At 35.5% G+C, this 14,351-nt stretch overlaps 1 protein-coding gene across 5 annotated transcripts in view; it reads left to right on the forward strand.

Annotated features, from left to right (window-relative positions):
- Window positions 1-14,351, forward strand: part of LOC132909768 (EGFR adapter protein-like) — a 288,420-nt gene that overhangs the window by 77,836 nt on the left and 196,233 nt on the right. The window contains exon 1 of one of the 5 annotated variants that reach the window (XM_060964814.1): window positions 2,767-2,959. The exons of the other annotated variants lie outside the window; for them this stretch is intronic. The gene's annotated coding sequence lies outside the window, so the exon portion shown is untranslated. Of the gene's footprint in view, window positions 1-2,766; window positions 2,960-14,351 lie in introns of those variants that run through there. 5 annotated transcript variants of the gene reach the window in all.

Below are 14,351 nucleotides of genomic sequence, written 5' to 3' on the forward strand. Positions count from 1 at the left end.
GTCATCCAAAACATTTAGAATTTTCAAGAGCAATGTAACAAGATAAAACTATTATTCTTGTATTGATAAAATCAAAAATTATTAAAGAATGTATTATCAGATAGTATTGTATTTTCTTATTTGACCGAATGGAAGAAGCTACTTTTCCAGATCTTGTTAACACATAATTATAATCTATTTTTTTATCATTTTTATGTTTTATATTCTATCTATTCTATCGACGACTTACTATTTATTATGAAGTCTTATAACCCCGAATCACTATCGAAAGAAAATTTTGTTGTTGTTGAAATGTCATCGTTACACGGGCAGTGAAACTGAAAACGCTGACTGATTCCCCTTATGAAACTTTCGTACAATCCCGCGGCATAAATAATTCGCGAGGCGGCGGTTGCGATATCAAGCGACAGACAAAATTCAAGGGTCGCTTTATCGTTCATATTTGCCTCGTTCGGGTTCCTTCTAAGGAAACAAAGGCCTGTCTAATTAACACGCTTGAGACAGAAACCGTGGCCTTTCTCGTTTCGCGTGGCTGCTCTGAATGCAGACCTGAACCACGCTGCTGCAAAAGGGTGCGGATAGTCGAAGAGATGGAAGTCGGTTGAAGGTAAAAGAAGCGGCCCGATAACTACTGTAACGACTCGGACAAACCTCGATAATTAGCGACTTCCCATGGAACCCCTAAAACACTGACACATTCGTTGTCTTTGGCTCCTCGTTTCAGAAGGACTAGCTCAATGACTAGACCGGTATTCGATCATCCGCGCCAATGCCCCCTTTTGTCGCAGTAATTGCAGCAAATTTTTCTTCAAAATAGCGAGACGTGCTGTTGTTTTAGCTGACTGAGAATTGACTGCGTATCTTTGCGATGGTTCGTTTACCTTTACAAAGCGAAATCTTTCATTTGGTATAATCGACTGGAAGTGTAGCAGCTCGCTGTTCTTGTAAAATATTGTAACGGCGTTTTGTAAAATAAGATGAACACTTAGCATGGAATATATTGATCAACGTATTACACGTATCAAATGTTAAAATTACGTTGAAGTGTTTTAAGTTGTGCGTGCGTGTTATGTTCAAGTTAACATTCGATGTGCGAACGAATGTTAACGTGCAATAAATATGATGTTGATATAATTTCGATACATGCTGCAATTCCAATGGAACGTTATAAATTTTCATAATTGACACATCCTGATGGGTATTACTTTCACATAGCTGGTTGGAGAAAACGGAGAACGCGCATCGAATATACATCGGTCGTCGGTAACACACGAGAACCATTCTAATTAATCGAATTACGTCGAGACACAGTACCTGCGGAACGTAATTAGAATTTTATTATCAGGATCTTCGAGGTGCATAAATCACGTGTTGTTCGCGATCGGTGTTTCTGGAGGCCAGCATCGAATGTCGAGGTTGCGTAATTTGTGGCTAACGAAATGCCAAGCCGTCGAACGTTAGTAACAAGCTCACTCTGAAACGGAGATTAATTTCCTGATTAAGGCCGGCCGACTCCGTTCTGACGTCGTTCCTTCACCGTTTCCCTTTTCACGATCTTTATCAAGCTCGATTGCGAGCTGGAAATTCCTCCGAGTACACCAAACGATAAAAATGATAACGGATGACTTAATTAGCAACATCGTAACCAACTTGCAGCTTATTGAGAAGCGATTCATTATCGTATCTTTGGTGCAACCAACGTGTCCGCCATCGTCCGAGTTTTATAAATCTCTTTATAATGCTAGAAATTTGCATTTGTTATTAACAGAGTGATAGGGCGTTTTTATGAGAATTTCTTTCATGTTTCTGATATACGATGGCCGCATTGCTTATTTTACTATGCGCATAATGAACAGATAGATACATATATAGTCGAGGACAAAAGTTAGGTGGACTGGTACTGGAATGGGAATAGGTATCAATGAAGTTTCGCCAAATATATATATATACGGCTTGTTTAGAACTTTGTATTCGTGTAAAGTTACGATTCGATATATATATATCGTACATAGTTAAAATTTATTATAATTATATGTAAGAGTTACGGTAATACGTATAGCGAATTGGCGTTTTCACAGTTTCTTGATTTAAATCCTATCAAAGAAGTTCGAGGTGAATTAGACGAGGAACTTTGAAAATCTGTTAGAAATTCGAATCGATATATCGCAAAATCGCTTATAGCATACGTGAAATCGAATAAGAAAATGTAAAATTTGATGAATATCTCGGTTGGTAAATACAAAGAAGTATGAACACGAAATCAACTTTATTACGCAAATACCGATGAAATTATTATGGTTATAAAATGACATCTACATTGTTACTTCGAGTAAAATAATAATTTTCGAAGGTTCTGATAACTTCCTACTGATTTTCCATTAAACCTAAAGTGACATTCAAACCAAGTTCGAAGAACCAAACAATCATTTCATCCCTCGATCGCGGGTTAGTCAGGACAGTCATTGGAAAGCAAGGAACGTTCGTTGTAGAAGCGGAAGCAGAGGCAGACGCGAGGTAGAAGCATCAACCGGTAGCGATTGCATTCCATAACCGATTATCGGGCAGCGTAGCCGCGAAATGCTGCTAATTACGCGTTTAACAAGAAAAAGAGAAAGAGAGTGGAAGTTCGAATCCAAGGAAGCTGCAGGAGTGCGCATGATCACAGCCCCCTCCCGTCACCAGTTCGTCGGTGTGCGTTACGCTCGTGTATGATCCGTCACGCGACTGTGTAGGTTTCACGGGGTGGTTGGAGCTTGGAGCCCACGTGGAGCAACACGGTACTGTCAGTCGCGTCCAGCGAGTCATTCGTGTATCACCCGGGTACCTGCTCGCGATTGGGGTGCCTTCTCACCCGACCTGCCAAACTTTCTTTTTTCGCGAGTTTCTAGTGCGCCCTGGCGAGGTTCGTGCGTGATGCTAGTGTGAGTTGGCGTGCTACCTCAGGGTGAACGCAGACGAGGTAAGACATGCTTGCTTCAAATTTTCCTAACGAACGTCAGACGCGTTCATTAAAAATGACGTGCTGTGCTTGTGACGAGAAAGACGGGTTTCAAGAATAGAGGGGTGAAATTATTATCGGCGCGGCCAAGGGAACCATCGAAGGGGTGAAAACGTTCGTAGTACGTGTTTCCTAACTTCCGGTGTTCGCTACTCAGCGCTTAGGTTCTCGAGCGGTATATAGGATAGGAAATGTGCTGTCTGTGATGATTTTCATTATTTAGTAGGGTCGAAGGAAATTATCGTACGTGGGAAACCGTGATATCGAGGAAAGCTTTCTTCGGATAATTTGAATGGATAGGTTTCATCGACGATTTGAAAGTCGTAAATGAAAAATTACAAATAGAAAAGTTTTCTCTTATATCGTACAATTTACATGAATTGGTATTTTCTTTGACAATTCATGTTTGGTTTTACGCGTAACGGAGAATCGTAGGTAGATAAGTCAGAATGGAAAATTGCAAACAAGCGCGCGATTGGGGTAAATAGAAATTTTTATTCAGCATATTGAATTATAAATAGCAACAACGTGATTTCAAGAATGTAATACGTAACTGACGTAACAATTTTATGTACTGTTTTTTAAAATTGTTACATTGAATATTTTCTCTGTCACAGTGTAGCATCAAATATTTCCGATTGCACTGGTAACTTTTACATTATGTAAAGTTATATCGAGGCACTACATATGTACGTGCATGTTCAAACCTTTTAATTGTATCTTAAAATTCTTATTATCGGCTTAAGAATTTACGAAATCGAAATATTAAAAAATTTCACCGGACCCTGTACAATTTAATCCCTGAAATTTCCCAAATCGCTGAATTCCCTGCAAAATCCGTAATACAAAGTTTTCTCTTAAAGCTTATCGTCGCCAAACATAGTGCAGGTACTTCATATTCACACGGTACTTGGAATTAAAAAGAAATTACACATAAAAATCAAGGATATCTGTGGCGCGTGACCATGAACAACGAAGCCAATCAATCGGCTTCGATCAACGGAGTTTTTGAAAAATTCATGGTCGCAGACAGGAGGATGGGTTGAAAGAGGAAGCGGTGAGGAGGGGGGGGGGTCAGGCGTAAAAAGTATTTTACACACGGCGAGCATTTACGCGGACCATAAATTACCGACTTTTCTACTCGGAACGTCAATGGCTCTTTTTTTCCCGTCGTTAATTTCTCTGTCGCATTAATGAGAGGTTGGGCCGAGAATTAATTAGTTTGAGTAACCCAATTAAAAATAAAAGTATCGCGTTGCCGAGCAGGCCGGGACAACACGGCGAATCGTTTGGTCGGTCGTTTAACCGCGACGATGTTGCCTGTCTTTCGCAAACTAGTGACGTCACGTCTCGTAAAAATGCATCGCCCTTGGTAAACGGGGAATCTCTGCTAATGATTTCACGATGAAAAAGCCTCTTGCGTCGATACGGTCCCTGTAAAACGGGCGGCGCGAGAGGCCCAATAAAAATTCATTACTTTCGCTGGACGACCAGTTCGAATTGACGATCTTCTCTCTCTCTCTCTCTCTCTCTCTCTCTCTCTCTCATTGAAAAGCGTTCGCGTGCGCGCATTTTGTAAATAACCACGTAATACCGCGTATGGTAAAAATTCATTGCTTTTAGTAAATTGGGTATGGGGGATCAAACGAGCGCTTTGCCAGATCGCGGGGGCCAATTGATACGAGTACGAGTTTCGCCTGGCTATCGATGCACACGCTTCATCGCAAATTTCAAACGAAAAGATAATTGTCGGCACGGCCTATCAATATGATAAAAGGTAAAAGTGATGACTGGACCGATCGACCGTTCAATCGCTTTATTTCGGACCCAAATTCGTGCATCGTATAATGAATTGAATTTAACGAATTGTTTCATGAAACGGATTTTCGCGATAGGATATCGTATAAATTCTTCGATATTCAGATAATTACTTGATATCGCGGAAGATCATATATAGGATTAAAGGTAGGAATATTAAATTGCAATGATATTTATGCTTTCCTGTTTCTTCATTCGAGAAACGTTGCATTCCTGCTTTCGCATTTATCTTTTAACGATTAATGGCGATACGCTGTTATCCGAATAACAGGAAAATTGTATAATCTCTTGTGTAATTCTGCGTCAGTTAAATAAATTCATTCGTCTAAAACTTCATAGACATTTCTTTCAGAAGAAATCATAGCAAGAGCGTCTTGAATTACTGTTGTGACCAACATATATATATATTCACGTATTTATGAGAAATCTAATAGACAAAAACCTACAGAATGGACATAAAATGCAAAATATGTAACATATATAAAGTAAAATATTCGTGAAAATATTTAGTGGACGAAACGAATCTCTGTTTAGATTTTATTTCTATAGTCGAGTTCATAGGTATTGAAATTTGTAGAAACATCTACAGTCTCATCGTTAATCCATTTCTATAACACCTATGATTATATAATAGTGTGATTTTGGAACTTTCGAAAAACCATTCTCGCCTGTTTTGCAATAAAGTTGTTCAATAAAGTTTGAAAATAGTTGGATTTTGCTCTTTTCTAACTTTCAATAAATTTCCAATTAATTGAAAACATCGTCGAAAAACATGTTTCGAAACGAAAGCCTGTTGCAACATATTGGAAAATGTATTTTTATCAAAGAGAGTGAAACTGTAAAGAAGTATAAATTCCTAGGTTTTAGTAAAAAATGAACACACGTTGTTAAAGATGTGAATAAAATTGATGGATTTCATTTTATTTTCACCAATCAATGAGTGCGATTGAAGAATCGTAAGTGGTATTCGATTGTGTTCAATGCCGATGCGATGCATACAGCACGTTTTGCTAACGTTCCAATTTTATTGGACTACTATTGAATTAAATTTTCCATCGTCGAATATATTGCAACCACATACATGCATGTATAATCGAACAAAAACAAATCCTACAGATAGTAGTTTTAAATTGTAGTAATTTTTATTAAAAATAACAAAGGGTATAACTTTGAGCAGTAATTTTTACCTTGTATACGTGTAATTGTGATACAGATGAAATTAAAAAATGTTATTTAAAGTGGAAATAAAATACAAAGTAACAATCTGTGATTTATTTCGTACATGATTTTACGAAATCTTTATTTGATTTAATATTTCTGAATCTATGATGCAATGAAAATTATCCAATATCACAAATAAATCCCAGAAATTTGGAACCTTAATTGTAATTAATTCGAGACTGGTTTAATGGAATCAATGTTAAGACTCAAGACACGCTATAAGACGAAGCAAGTCACGACGTGGTGCATCCCTTGAGTAATTATATAAAGTAAGACGAAGAGAGAGATTATTTCTTTTTGTAGAACTTATAACTACACATTTTGAAAATGAAATAGACGTGCAATATATTTCATTGGAAAAATACTTCAAATTATTTAATTGAATTTGTTTCATATCACTTAATTTTCACTCATCATTTTCATAAAATTCTGTAAATCCTTATTAAATCTTACTTTATATTCTAAAACTATTGCCTAGAGGATTGCAGAAATAGGATAGTTTCATTGTACATAGTTAAGCTTAAAGATGAAGAAATTACAAGGGTTGCCAGAAATGTGTAAAAGCAAGATAAGTTTCTAATAAATACATATGTATGTATATGGAAGCTGCTAGTTTCAAAATTATACTCTTCTTCGTTTAGAATGTTACAGATAGTTTTATACATGACAATATGCACGATGAAATAAAAAAATTGATTCTCTACTTGCAAAAGAGAAATAGGTAAATTCAATTGTTACTACAAATTTTGTTTCTGATAAAGCTGTTACTTTCCTTTTACTGTGTGTATCCACCGGTCTATCTTTGTCAGAGTATGCTTTCTATAGCTTCGCGTTCCATATTCATTCAGATACAGGAATATTAAAAGTTCCCAGTTCCCAGCCACGCGTGTTTGATCGACCATAGAAATTGTGTCAAGCAGTTCCTTTGAAATTTCATGTAATACAAGACGCCAATATACTCGTCATCCGTCACCTATTTTCACGGAGATTATACGATGAAAAAGAAGACTACGTGTTTGAAGGGGCTGCCGGGATTTCATTGAAAAACGTTCCCGGTTGCCAGAAATTTGATGTCAATTATGCAGGTTTCAAGTTTCACTTACAGAAGAGTTTGCGAAGAGAGTTTTCGTCCTAAAGAAACTTCTAGTTCGTGCCTTGGAATATTGCGTCGTAATAACTTCTCATTTTAAGCCTGTGGCTGCCTCGTTAATTCGGAAATCTGGGTCTATCATTAGCATATACATATTTCTGTGTAACTCGAGTGATTTCCAAAGGCGTTAACTGAGTTTCAAAAACAGGGTTACGCAGTTAGCGTTTTAATTGAATGTTTCAATTAAGATTTACGGTGGAGAGACAAATTGCATCGTTACTTGCTAAGATTATCAGCACGCAGCTAATTTTATTGAATAACTTACGAAGATTTAATGTGTTGGTGACAACTGAAATTGGTCAAATGACTTTTAACAAAGTTACTTTCTACTTTGAAATGATATACTGAATGTAGATATGTATTTTTATGTACGTTATAAATATCCAGGCATTTTGATCGATTTTTGTTATCGGTACGTATATTGAAACATGTACATTAATAATAAATTGATAATTGAAAGCAATATTTTTCATTTAATCATGCGAATAACACGTTGATTATAAGTTTACTGATCTCCATCGTGACAGCTTTTTTATTTATTCCATAGCTTGGAACTTGGACAACTTATAGACAAAGATCATTTTAATTTGCATAAATCTGTACGACTCCGTCGGCTATATGCATTGTTATAATTGCTTAATACAAAATAACGAAGAATAAAATTATTACAATTATGTTTTATCTGCGATTTAATAATTATATTACATATCATGCGAGAAACGAGAAAATGTCCAAACATTTAACCTCCAATTTTACCAATTTATTTTATTGTGGCAATAATGATGTATACTTATAATATTTATTTTATGCTCTCATGCTCTACTAGTACGTATATATACATACTATTTACATTTACTTTAAAATTACAAATATTTACATTATTATGTTTAACCGCGTTTATAATTATGAATATAATTTAAATCAAATAAAAATCATTACAAAAGGAACACCGTTTCATCGTAAAATGATGCGTGCTATACATACATGTACCTATAACAGACTCTTCATCATATTGTGATAACAAACAAATCAAATCGTTCTTTCATATGCGATAAGCTGAATAAACCAGAGAATAGAATCTTGTCAATAGATTCCTGAAAACTAACCGAGCTCTGACATGTCGGTGTACACCATACATCTGACTTTCGAAATTCGCTATGCAGCCAATGACGGGAGAAAAGTTCCAAGGCCGCTCTTCAAAACGTACGATTCTGTTCCGGGCGTATTCCTCGAATTCGTACATTTGGTTTCAACATTTCAACTTCAGGCCATCGTTTTCCAATCGAATTCTCGGTGCTCTCTATCGAGCGGCCGTTACGAATTTACGTGACGGAAATATCGTCCGATATTACACCGCGATGTCATAAACCTTCCCTCTCTCTCTCTTTATATATATATATATATATATATATATATATATATACGTCAGTGGAAAAGTCGCGTCATTTCCGGCGGCAGACGAACCCGATCTCGCACGATATTCTTCTCATCGATCGTAAAACTCGCACGCTTAGAAAGATCGGACACGCCATTCGATGATCAAGCGATGCAATTAATGCACTTTCTCCTGCACCGTCGTTCTCGGCGTACCCTTTACACGGTCCTTTTTAACCCGGAAAGAGCGATTGGCGGAGGCCCTTTCAGTTTTATCGAAATTCAAAGTCCCGTTTCTTGAACGATTGCAAACCTTAAGGTTTTTCCATCTTTGATGTTCGTATCGGCGAATTACTCGTATAATACGATTCATTCGTCCGAGCGCTCTCGTTAAGAACCGTTTTCCCGAGGCTTTTCCCATTTCGTTAGAAGCATAATTTATATTTCAGAAACGGGCGTTATAGGGTTCAAGAAGTGTCGAAAAAACATAGTTAGGTTTTAACTAAAGGATTTCCGATTGTTGAATTGGTAAAAAAGAGGAGATGAATTATGTACAATATTCTTGTGAATGTGCACATTTTTCGGTTACTGAGAATGCTGTTTTAACGAATATACAAACGTACCTTAAATATGATTCCTTTTTTTTTTTTATTTATAACGCGAGACGATATCATTTACGTACGTATATTTATTAACGTATCATTAGAAAATAATTCTTATAATTCGACTGTATTTTTCGAGTCATATTATCGAAAGTAATCTTGGATGGAATGAAAGTGACTAGAAAAACCAGGCGTCTAACTCAGAAGAGCCAATGACAATTTTGATAAAGTAGGCTTGATTGGAAATATACTGAATTCTAAAACTGCTCAAAATAAGAAACATGACTCTGGTCGTATGCTTCGCCTGCGGTCTTCATACGCACTCTAATGTTATTCTAACAAGCGTAGCAAACGTATGAAATGTACGCAAGTATGCAATACAACGAATTGTGACGAGAAACCGCAATCTCATGATAGATAATCGCAGAAATAACATTTTCGTAGGTCATGGTCTCGTAACGACGAAAAGACGAAAAATTCTATTCCGTGGTTGCAGGACGCAGCGAGATGAATAGTCGGAATGAAATGGTTTCAGGATTCGTCAGATAATAAAGCACGATTGTTCCGGGATAGTCGTCGACTTAATTGATCGATCACCCGAAAGGAAATCGCCCTTCCACGGGTCGACTCGTGGCCCTGAATAATTTAACGAAAACCTTTAGTGGTCGCTGAATTTTCCTGAAGGGAGAAACGAGGCCGTCCAGGAATGTGATTCGGTCGGCAGGACCTTCGAAGGAGATTGAACGAGCGCGCTGCATAACGCAAATTGATGTCCTGACAGAGTTCTGCGGGCTCTTGCATATTCGGCAAAATTGGCGCAGCTATTACGTACGATTAAACTACCGCGTTAATTGCGATTTTTCTCTCGCTAAAATTTGATTAAGAAGCCTCCGCTTTTATGGACTCCGCGAACAGTTTCGCTGGAAATTTACGACTTTCGATTAAATTATTCAGACCTGTCTACGTATTCATTTTGGATTCTAGTACATTGTTTAGATCTGGTACATGGTTAAAGTTAATGGAAAATAAAATTACAAAATTCGTAGAAGCAGTTCAACTTCTTTTTTTTCACGTAGTTTTATAATCTTTTATTATATTCTAGACACACGCATCTGTAAAATGTTCACTTTGAATATCGTTCAAGGTTTTGACTTTTGGTTAAAGACAGATGATGTCTACGAAAGAAAATATATTCCCAGTTTTTCCACTTCCAATATATCTAGAACAATTACATTAGGAGTAATAAAGCTTCACGCATAAGAAATAAATAAGCAAAATATATAATATTGATAAAATGATTAGATTTTGTTGGTTTTGATAAGATAATAAAAATAGACATTTCTTATTTTGTTTCAATACTTTGTGATATTCAATGAAGAAACGAGAAATTCTTTTGTCATATTTTTATGACGTCTAACAAAAAGATAAACCTCATATTATAAACAATGATAATAAAATTCGTTACTGGTAGAATAAAATATTAAACTTTAATCTTCTCGGTGAAGGTACTTTTGCAATATTCTTTGTTTCATTTTCCTCCCTCAAGTATTGTCAACAAATTCTAGATTATTATGCAAATTTTTATTTTTATGAACCTCATTAAAGAAATTGAATGTAAGTAGAAATTTATTTCATCCACTAAATATTATAATAAATAGCTACTATAATTTGCGTATTTTCACATATTACAAGCACTTTAAATTTCCTATAATTGCATAAAAATCCGTAGTTTAATTATCAACCCTAATTACTGTTCTTTCGAGGAGTATCTTTCAAATACTTGAAATTAAAATAATAGTAGAAATTAGAATAATAGTAGAAACACTTTTGAGTCAAGAGACTAGCTACTATTTTTTAAAGCTAATGGCAGATTCATATCGAACAAAGCGAAAGGAACTTACAATTGAAATGGATCTTGTATTAGACGATGTTTGTCATGTTTGTGTAAAAAATACGTTTTCACGCAGAATGACGCAAATCTAACGGCGTTTTTTTGTCCGCGTTTTCGGAATTCGCGTAATATTTTGTTCGTTTTTCGTGCAGCAGCTCTTTGTACACCTGCCGAGCCTTCCATTCGAGCGGGTTACACTGATTGGTTTCGTAACCATTGGCCTGTGAAACAAGTAGATTGCTCCGGAGAAGGAATGAAAAAAAAAAGGAACAAAATGAGGAAGAAACAAGATCGTTTTTCGGAAACAGCAAATGACAAGATACCGAAGCAGCCGCTGTACTTAAATGAATTAATGACAGACGTCTATTTACGAATAAAACAGATGCGAGTTTCTAGCATGTCTGCACCGTTTCAAGTGTGTTATCCGCGAAAAAGGATATTTACGAGCAGGAAATAGGAACAGAAAATAGAAAAATAGTAAACATTAAAAGATTTTTGCTGTTATATGTAGATATTATCATCTTATTTATTATGTTTATTTGAAAAATTATCTCTTTTCTATTTTCTAGTAACGTAGAAAGAAGATGTTCCGTCATGAGATTAACATTTATCCAGTGTGTAACACGTAAATGTCACCACGATTTTTCATATGCTTCCGATAATTTGACAAACAAATGTTTTGAATAAAAATTAATCAGCTTTCGCTTGGCTACAAATTCTAATACAAGAAATTTCTAAGAAATTGTCCTTTCGATAAGAAGTCAACATCACCTGCACTGTTACCATGTATTTTTAACTTCATACTGTTGTAGCTGATATTAAGACAAGTTCAACGACCTACTATACTATGACCTTGAAATGATCCTGAATCATGAAACATCCGCTTGATAAAGGGAAACATTATCATTAAGAATTATTTTACTTTGCATCAAATTACACATCTTAGAATATCACGCTTCAATAAAAAAAAAAAAAAATGTTAATCACATGCATATTACACAAGGAGCAGAAACACTGTACAGAAATACCACGACCTTCTCTTTCACTGTTAAAATACGGATGTATTAATCGTATCATAGAATGATGCACATAGGATGCATATAATCATTGAAGTTTGAAGGGAACACTTCAAGTTCAGTCTTGCGAGGAAGTTCGGTATCGATGAAATGATAAAAGAAGGTAGACACCGTGCTGCTGCCAGCAGCTTTCGGCACTAACTATAAACAAACGTTTGTAGTGTGTATGGGAAATGAAGCGTGCGTGGAAATGAGGGAACGAGGAGGCTCCCGAGTCCCGAGAGCGATTCTGCTTTTGATAGGCTGCCTGCGCATGACGTTTCGATAAACAGCCACCGTTTATATACTTTCCTTCTCTTGTTCGTTCTCTTCCGTTCGTCACGGCTTACCGGATCATGCAAAACATCGCGTGTAACTTGTCACGGATTATCCTGCATGTTTTTTTCGGTTTCCCTTTTGTTTTCTTTGTCCATTGCACGCTATTGTACCGAAATGTCTGCAAAATACAAAATATTGCAATACAGAATAAAAGTAAGTAAAATTTTTGTATATGTCATTATCGTCGTCTGGCATAATGATTTAGTGATTATTAACGCGATTGTATTTAGACGAGGTGCACGTTTTCGGTATAACAGTAATGAACCAGTTGTTTCAAACTGTGAACATTTCACTACGTTATTTCACCGTAATAGATGTACATTTTGTATTTTTCTTTGTATTTCAAATTTTATTCATAAATTTTGTTTCGAGTAAAAATTTTCCAGTATTAATTATGACTGAATTTTGAAATCAGAAATTTCTCAATGTTTCATCAGCATCCGCGTCAGTATTATATTTTGTTTCTCCGTTTCATTTTTCAATTAATTCGGATTGAGAATTACAAAAAATGGAAACCACTCGCGGTTCCATCTTTTCTCCCATAAAAACATTCAGAAGCATAAACCGTGGCGCGAATTTTCATTTTATCGATGAGAAAATTTTTTATCGAGCCAATACGCTTCGATGAATTCATCGAACCCATAAAATCGTTGCCTCGTTGTGATCCTGACGCATTTCGCTTCCCTTTGGCCATTATATTATCCAACAAGTTAATTGTCATGCCAGTTCAAATATTCATTATGAACCAGTTAACGCGTCGCTTCTCCATCGAGTCAATTTCGCGCAAACATTTTCCAATTTGCCGAAACAATCGCCGAGCTTTTCGCATCGGTGCGGAAATACGCATCGAACTTTTTACTGAGAAACAATTACTGGCCCGAATGTTCGTTGTTTGCGTAAATGTTTACTATAAAACCGACAAATTTCTGTAACATTAGTTCGTCTGTCGATATAAATATTTTGTAAAAATCCATCGCGAGTACGATCAATAATAAAGAAAAAAAAAACATAAAAATATTTCCTGTCTGTAACTTTTTCTAATTTCGCTTCATTCGAGATTATTTAATTCCTACATTAATATATCAGAATTATCGCTATACGTATAACAAATACATTTGTATGTTATTGCGGACTATCTTATTCTACATGGAAACAAATTTTCTGTTAATAGATTATATTTTAATGTTAATTCCTACTCTATGAAGAATAACTTGATAAAATTTTAATCAGACGTTATAACTGATAACATTTTGAAAATAAATCAACCCTTTCCAGGATAAAATATAAAACTCAACTTATGACTTCAAGTTACTAGTAATCTATCATATAGTCAATGCGACGATAAACAACCGATTATGATAGTATTTTCCAGTTAATGGTACTTTCTTATTTCACTTTATTTGAAATTAATTTCCAAGTTAATATATCAGAACGATCACTGTCCGTAATTTATAAGCGCTAAATTACTGTGTTGAATCATTAATTAGAAGTATCGTTCCAAGCTCGAATAATTTGCATCCATTTACATTAATTTTGTGTAATCATCACATTATGTGCTTCCGGGAGAAATTGAAATTTAGCGATAAATGTATGAAATGATGCAAAACAGACTGTACACCATACAGTGTATGAAACGTCACGTATACAAAGAAACGATCAATTATAAATTTCATGCGTCACGAAAATATGTAATTCCATGCGTGAAAGAAGACAACCGTGAAGCCAATATATAATGATCGTTTAAATTATCTTATGACCTATGTTTTCATTCCATTTTCTTCTTCCTTTTTTTTTTTTTTTTTTTTTTTTTTTTTTTTTTTTTTTTTTTTTGATAAACTTTTACCAATTTATTTTCAGAAGGCAAAACTGTTACACGTTAGCATCATAATCAACATCGATTTGT

The sequence above is a fragment of the Bombus pascuorum genome, chromosome 8 (assembly GCF_905332965.1).
Source record: "Bombus pascuorum chromosome 8, iyBomPasc1.1, whole genome shotgun sequence".
Classification (NCBI taxonomy): Eukaryota; Metazoa; Arthropoda; class Insecta; order Hymenoptera; family Apidae; genus Bombus; species Bombus pascuorum.